Genomic DNA, 8,833 nt, shown 5'->3' with positions numbered 1-8,833 from the left:
TGCGCAGTGCACACTTGATTTTATCGGATACTTGGTTGTGCAGGGAAGGCACGGCTCTCTTGGAGAAGTAGTGCCGGCTGGGAACAACATACTGTGGGACAGCAAGCGACATGAGCTGTTTGAAGCTGTCTGTGTCCACCAGCCTAAATGACAGCATTTCATAGGCCAGTAGTTTAGAAATGCTGGCATTCAGGGCCAGGGATCGAGGGTGGCTAGGTGGGAATTTACGCTTTCTATCAAATGTTTGTGAGATGGAGAGCTGAACGCTGGCGTGTGACATGGTTGAGACGCTTGGTGACGGAGGTGGTGGTGGTGGTGTTGGTGGTACATCCCCTGTTTGCTGGGCGGCAGGTGCCAACGTTCCTCCAGAGGCGGAGGAAGAGGCCGAGGCGGCAGCAGCAGAATAGGCCGAGGCGGCAGCAGCAGAAGAGGTAGCAGGGGGAGCCTGAGTGACTTCCTTGGTTTTAAGGTGTTTACTCCACTGCAGTTCATGCTTTGCATGCAGGTGCCTGGTCATGCAGGTTGTGCTCAGGTTCAGAACGTTAATGCCTCGCTTCAGGCTCTGATGGCACAGCGTGCAAACCACTCGGGTCTTGTCGTCAGCACATTGTTTGAAGAAGTGCCATGCCAGGGAACTCCTTGAAGCTGCCTTTGGGGTGCTCGGTCCCAGATGGCGGCGGTCAGTAGCAGGCGGAGTCTCTTGGCGGCGGGTGTTCTGCTTTTGCCCACTGCTCCCTCTTTTGCTACGCTGTTGGCTCGGTCTCACCACTGCCTCTTCCTCCGAACTGTGAAAGTCAGTGGCACGACCTTCATTCCATGTGGGGTCTAGGACCTCATCGTCCCCTGCATCGTCTTCCACCCAGTCTTGATCCCTGACCTCCTGTTCAGTCTGCACACTGCAGAAAGACGCAGCAGTTGGCACCTGTGTTTCGTCATCATCAGAGACATGCTGAGGTGGTATTCCCATGTCCTCATCATCAGGAAACATAAGTGGTTGTGCGTCAGTGCATTCTATGTCTTTCACCGCTGGGGAAGGGCTAGGTGGATGCCCTTGGGAAACCCTGCCAGCGGAGTCTTCAAACAGCATAAGAGACTGCTGCATAACTTGAGGCTGAGACAGTTTCCCTGGTATGCATGGGGGTGATGTGACAGACTGATGGGGTTGGTTTTCAGGCGCCATCTGTGCGCTTTCTGCAGAAGACTGGGTGGGAGATAATGTGAACGTGCTGGATCCACTGTCGGCCACCCAATTGACTAATGCCTGTACCTGCTCAGGCCTTACCATCCTTAGAACGGCATTGGGCCCCACCATATATCGCTGTAAATTCTGGCGGCTACTGGGACCTGAGGTAGTTGGTACACTAGGACGTGTGGATGTGGCAGAACGGCCACGTCCTCTCCCAGCACCAGAGGGTCCACTAACACCACCACGACCATGTCCACGTCCGCGTCCCTTACTAGATGTTTTTCTCATTGTTATGGTTCACCACAACAACAAATATATTATTTGGCACAATGTATTGTATTCAAATTCAGCGGGATATAAATTTGAGGCCTAGTATTTAGGCGCTGGGTGACCGGTATGGATTTAGTGACAGAATTAGACTTGGAAATACACAGTAGCGGGTGTGTGTGAAGTTATTCTGAATGACCCAATGTGCACCTTGAATATTATATACCCTTTTAGGGATAGATTTCAAATAGCTCTGATATAGCAGAAACCACTAAATTATGAAATTGCTAAATTGGGAATTGTATTTCAACCCAGAACAAAAAATGTGCTTTGACGGACACTAAATAACTTTCCCAGCCACAACAGGACAGCGGTAACGAGAGATTTAGCAGGATATAAATTTGAGGCCTAGTATTTAGGCGCTGGGTGACAGGTATGGGTTTAGTGACAGAATTAGACTTGGAAATACACAGTAGCGGGTGTGTGTGAAGTTATTCTGAATGACCCAATGTGCACCTTGAATATTATATACCCTTTTAGGGATAGATTTCAAATAGCTCTGATATAGCAGAAACCACTAAATTATGAAATTGCTAAATTGGGAATTGTATTTCAACCCAGAACAAAAAATGTGCTTTGACGGACACTAAATAACTTTCCCAGCCACAACAGGACAGCGTTAACGAGAGATTTAGCAGGATATAAATTTGAGGCCTAGTATTTAGGCGCTGGGTGACAGGTATGGGTTTAGTGACAGAATTAGACTTGGAAATACACAGTAGCGGGTGTGTGAAGTTATTCTGAATGACCCAATGTGCACCTTGAATATTATATACCCTTTTAGGGATAGATTTCAAATAGCTCTGATATAGCAGAAACCACTAAATTATGAAATTGCTAAATTGGGAATTGTATTTCAACCCAGAACAAGAAATGTGCTTGAACGGACACTAAATAACTCGCCCAGCTACAGCACTAACGACAGATTTAGCTGGATATGAATTTGAGGCCTAGTATTTAGGCGCTGGGTGACAGGTATGGGTTTAGTGACAGAATTAGACTTGGAAATGCACAGTAGCGGGTGTGTGAAGTTATTCTGAATGACCCTATGTGCACCTTGAATATTATATACCCTTTTAGGGATAGATTTCAAATAGCTCTGATACAGCAGAAACCACTAAATTTTTAAATTGCTAAATTGGGAATTGTATTTCAACCCAGAACAAAAAATGTGCTTTGACGGACACTAAATAACTTTCCCAGCCACAACAGGACAGCGGTAACGAGAGATTTAGCGGGATATAAATTTGAGGCCTAGTATTTAGGCGCTGGGTGACCGGTATGGATTTAGTGACAGAATTAGACTGGGATATGGCCAAAAAATAACCACACTATTGCTGGTTAAATGCACTTGGTGATGGGCGCAGCTTGCCCCTGATGTAGTATATGGCCAAAAAATGAACAGACTATTGCTGGTTAAATGCACTTGGTGACGGGCGCAGCTTGCCCCTGATTTAGTATATGGCCAAAAAATGAACAGACTATTGCTGGTTAAATGCACTTGGTGTGATAGCTTGACCAACCACACTACTGAGGGTTAAATGCACTTGGTGACGGGCGCAGCTTGCCCCTGATGTAGTATATGGCCAAAAAATAAACAGACTATTGCTGGTTAAATGCACTTGGTGTGACAGCTTCACCCTGATGTAGGCTTTAGCCAAAAAACAAACGCACCATTGAGGGTTAAATGCACTTGGTGACAGGCGCAGCTTGCCCCTGATGTAGTATATGGCCAAAAAATAAACAGACTATTGCTGGTTAAATGCACTTGGTGTGACAGCTTCACCCTGATGTAGGCTTTAGCCAAAAAACAACCACACCATTGAGGGTTAAATGCACTTGGTCGCAGCTTGTGCTGGCGCACCACAAGACACAAAATGGCCGCCGATCACCCCAGAAAAATGTGACTGACAAACGGTCTGGGCAGCCTAAAAACAGTGAGCAATTGAGGATCAGCAGCTCAATGATCCACAGCTGCAGATCGATCAGTTAATCAAGTCCTTTGGAGGAGTTAATCTGCCTAATCTCGCCCTACTGTCGCAGCCGCAACCTCTCCCTACGCTAATCAGAGCAGAGTGACGGGCGGCGCTATGTGACTCCAGCTTAAATAGAGGCTGGGTCACATGGTGCTCTGGCCAATCACAGCCATGCCAATAGTAGGCATGGCTGTGATGGCCTCTTGGGGCAAGTAGTATGACGCTTGTTGATTGGCTGCTTTGCAGCCTTTCAAAAAGCGCCAAGAAAGCGTCACAAAAGCGCGAAGAAAGCGACGAACACCGAACCCGAACCCGGACTTTTACGAAAATGTCCGGGTTCGGGTCCGTGTCACGGACACCCCAAAATTCGGTACGAACCCGAACTATACAGTTCGAGTTCGCTCATCCCTAATTATCACGAATGTTATTAACACATTGTACGACATAATCATCTGAATGAAATAAAGCTGTGTTATACTAGAAGTGGTCTGATCTCTTTCTAATACTATGTGCTCTTATTACTATTGTATGCAGATAATCTTTCATCCCCCAGCCCTGGCAGAGTCGCCCACATACAATCACTGCTTGCAGTACGGCAGTGTTCTTCTCACAGGGTACAGCCACACACAGGACGGGTGGATTTTGCTGGGATTTCAACTCTACACAACATGTGAAATCAGTGGTGAAAATCCACAGTATAAGGCCTCATGCACACGACAGTATTTTTTCACGGTCTGCAAAAACGGGGTCCATAGGTCCATGATCCGTGACCGTTTTTTCGTCCGTGGGTCTTCCTTGATTTTTGGAGGATCCACGGACATGAAAAAAAAGTCGTTTTGGTGTCCGCCTGGCCGTGCGGAGCCAAACGGATCCGTCCTGAATTACAATGCAAGTCAATGGGGACGGATCCGTTTGACGTTGACACAATATGGTGCCATTTCAAACGGATCCGTCCCCATTGACTTTCAATGTAAAGTCTGGAGTTCTTTTATACCATCGGATTGGAGTTTTCTCCAATCCGATGGTATATTTTAACTTGAAGCGTCCCCATCACCATGGGAACGCATCTATGTTAGAATATACTGTCGGATATGAGCTACATCGTGAAACTCAGATCCGACAGTATATTCTAACACAGAGGTGTTCCCATGGTGATGGGGACGCTTCAGGTTAGAATATACAAAAAAACTGTGTACATGACTGCCCCCTGCTGCCCCCCCCCTCTGTTTTTAACTCATTGGTGGCCAGTGGGCCCCCCTCCCTCCCCTCTAGTTAACTCGTTGGTGGCCAGTGTGCGCCCTCCCCTGCCCCCCTCCCTCCCTCTATTGTAATAATAGCATTGATGGCAGTGTGCGCCCCCGCCCCCCCCTCCCTCCCTCTACTGTAATAATAGCATTGGTGGCAGTGTGCGCCCCCCCCTCCCTCTATTGTAATAATAGCATTGGTGGCAATGTGCGCCCCCGCCCCCCCCTCCCTCCCTCTATTGTAATAATAGCATTGGTGGCAGTGTGCGCCCCCCCCCCCTCCCTCCCTCTATTGTAATAATAGCATTGGTGGCAGTGTGCGCCCCCCCCCCCTCCCTCCCTCTATTGTAATAATAGCATTGGTGGCAGCGGAGTAGAAGCATCATACTTACCTGGCTGCTGCGATCTCTGTGACCGGCCGGGAGCTCCTCCTACTGGTAAGTGACAGGTCTGTGCGGCGCATTGCTAAAGAACTGTCACTTACCAGTAGGAGGAGCTCCCGGCCGGTCACAGACATCGCAGCAGCCAGCAGGTAAGTATGAATCTTCTACTATTGCTAAGGCTAAGTAACCATGGCAACCAGGACTGCAGTAGCGTCCTCGTTGCCATGGTTACCGATCGGAGCCCCAGCGATTAAACTGGGACTCCGATCGGACCTCCGCTGCCACCAATGATCTGGGGGGGGGGGGGGAGCCGGCACACTGCCACCAATGTATCAAAAGAATAGAGGGAGGAAGGGGGGAGGCCGCACACTGCCACCAATGTATTAAAAGAATAGAGGGAGGAAGGGGGGGGGGGCGCACACTGCCACCAATGTATTAAAACAATAGAGGGAGGAAGGGAGGGGCGTACACTGCCACCAATGTATTAAAACAATAGAGGGAGGGGGGGGGGTGCGCACACTGCTACCAATGTTAATGCAATAGAGGGAGGGAGGGGGACCGCACACTGTGCCACCAATGAAATTTAAACTGGGGAGGGGGATCTGCCCCCTGCTGCCTGGCAGCCCGGATCTCTTACAGGGGGCTATGATAGCACAATTAACCCCTTCAGGGGCAGCATCTGAGGGGTTAATTGTACGGATCACGACCCCCTGTAAGAGTTCGGGTGCTGCCAGGCAGCAGGGGGCAGTCATGTACACAGTTCGTTGTATATTCTTACTAGAAGCGTCCCCATCACCATGGGAACGCCTCTGTGTTAGAATATACTGTCGGATCTGAGTTTTCACGAAGTGAAAACTCAGCTATGAAAAAGCTTTTATGCAGACGGATCTTCGGATCCGTCTGTATGAAAGTAACCTACGGCCACGGATCACGGATGCCAATCTTGTGTGCATCCGTGTTCTTTCACGGACCCATTGACTTGAATGGGTCTATGAACCGTTGTCCGTCAAAAAAATAGGACAGGTCATATTTTTTTGACGGACAGGATACACGGATCACGGTCTCGGCTGCAAAACGGTGCATTTTCCGATTTTTCCACGGACCCATTGAAAGTCAATGGGTCCGCGAAAAAAAAACGGAAAACGGCACGACGGCCACAGATGCACACAATGGTCGTGTTAGGCCTCATGCACACGGCCATGCCGTTTTTTGCTGTCCGCAAACCGCGGATCTGCAATAAACGGAAGCTGCCCGTGTTCCTTCTGCAATTTGCGGAACGGAATAGGCGGCCCATTGTAGAAATGCCTATACTTGTCCGCAAAACGGACAAGAATAGGACATGCTATATTTTTTGGGCCGGGGCCACGGAACGGTGCAACGATTGCGGACAGCCCACGGCCCAATTTAAGTGAATGAGTCCGCACCCGAGCCGCAAAAAATGTGGATGACGTTTTTGGTGGAACGGAACAGCTGGCCCCTGATAGAACAGTCCTATCCTTGTCCGTTATGCGGACAATATTAGGACATGTTCTATCTTTGAATGGAACGGAATGAATACGGAGTACATTCCCTTTTTTTTTTTCAGAACCATTGAAATTAATGGTTCCGTATACGGAACACAAAAAAACGTTCGTGTGAACGAGCCCTAAGGGCGCCTTCACATGTGGCCGATTTCTTTGCAGAAATGTCTGCAGCTGAAAATCCGTTCCATTCATCTGAATGGGGCTTGCAGAAATCCATGTGCTTGCTGCCAAAACAACCCCCTTCAGATGAATAGGACTGATTTTCAGTCACAGAAAATTCTGCAACAATATCTGCCTCGTGTGAAGGCGCCCTAAACTTACATGCTGCAGATTTAAAATCAACACCACAAGTTAAAGGGGTATTTCGGTTTCGTGATATTGATGACCAATCCTCAGGATCACTATCAGATCTGTGAGGGTCTGACCCCCAGCACCCCACTGCACGAAGAGGCCACAAACCTCCTGCGAGCGCGGTGTCCTTTTCCTTTAGCTGCACGCCGTCTCCCTTGTAGCAGTGCTGCTGCAGTGTAATTACAGCATGGGATGTACAGCGGTAATTACACTGCCCCACCACTACAACATAGAGGCCGTGCAGGTAAACACTGGAGAGAGCACAGCTCTCGCTCTACAGCCCCTTCAGGTAGCTGACTGACGGGGGTGCCTGAGGATAGCTCATCCATTTCATGAAACTAGAAAACCCCAATAATTTATGCTGCAGATTTTTGCTGGTACTGTAAACTGCTGTGATTTTGCCACACATAATTTCGCAGCATATCTGTCCCATGGGGATGTCCTCTAACGTCGGCCAGTCACATTTATCTTAATTTAAGACAGTTTTCTGGCATCAGTGAAGAGAGAAAGCTTGGAGCTTCCACAGAATTCAGTTTAGGTGTCGGAGCACCCGCCTAAAGCCTCATGCACCCGTCCGTGAAACACGGACCGTGTGATACCGGCTTGGATTTCTTCTGAGTGCAAGAGCGCACGGCGTCATTGGTTGCTATGACGCCGTGCGCCTCCTGCTGCCGCCGCAGTACAGTAATACACTTGTATGATCTACACCAGTGTATTACTGTACTGCGGTGGCAGCAGGAAGCGCACGGCGTCATAGCAACCAATGACGCCGTGCGCTCTTGCACTCCGAAGAAATCCAGGCCGGTATCACACGGTCCGTGTTTCACGGACGTGTGCATGAGGCTTAATATCTGACGAAACCTGCACCTCAGCACATCCTCCAGCAGCAGGAAATATCAAGACCGCCATCAAAAATGCCAGTCTCAATAAATAGATCTCCTCCCATGCGTCTAACATTAAGGCTATGAACCTAGCCTTCATGTTAGACGCATGGGAGGAGATCTATTTAAGAAAAACGGAAAACGAAGCGGTGATGTGAACCCATCACCGCTTCGTTTTCCGTTTTTCTTATCTGTCAAAAATGGATCCTGTATTTTAAGCATATATATAATGACCCCTATAGCTGGCGCTGGATCCACCGAGGTTATGAAGTGGCGCCGGCCTCTACATAACTTTGGCGCATCCAGCACCAGTCTAAACTTATGCCAGCTTCCTTGCTGTCTTATATTTAGACTATTTTCAAAGCCTAAAACAAGTGTAGAAAATGATGAATGAGACGGTCTGCCGGCCTGTCACCTTCCTCGCCCATGCCACACCAGCTTTTTAAGACCTGGCGTGAGCAAGGAAAAGTTGCAGATTGTGGCCCAAATAGCCTTTCTGCTGCAAGCTGCGCCAGAAATACAAATGATATAGGCGTATTTCTGGATAGTAAATGACCCCCATTGTGTATACAAATTTGCAGGGGTGCCATAATACAAGTTTGCCCTAAGAGTCATTTACAAGAGACAGTCCTGAAAACAATTGGCCAGGTCCATGTCAGTCTCCACAGTGCTACAAGGATCAGCAATCACTTTTAGGCTTATTGTGTGCGCTCCGTGGCAGTATTGCGGACCGCATTTGCGGATTCGAAATACACGAGCACCATTCCGTGTGCATATCAAAGTTCATTTTCTGGTGGATTGAAACAATGCAAAAGTAAAAAGAAAGTATGATTCACATGATATGTGTGTGTACCGCAGTGCATATGGGAAATGAGGCGATGGACTCCCTGTAAACCAGTCAATTCACAAGCAGCAAGTGACTTTTTTGTACTGTGATGGAAAAATTAGCGACGAATGGTCCT

The sequence above is a fragment of the Bufo gargarizans genome, chromosome 8, assembly GCF_014858855.1.
Source record: "Bufo gargarizans isolate SCDJY-AF-19 chromosome 8, ASM1485885v1, whole genome shotgun sequence".
Classification (NCBI taxonomy): Eukaryota; Metazoa; Chordata; class Amphibia; order Anura; family Bufonidae; genus Bufo; species Bufo gargarizans.
Note: the sequence above shows the minus strand (reverse complement) of the source record.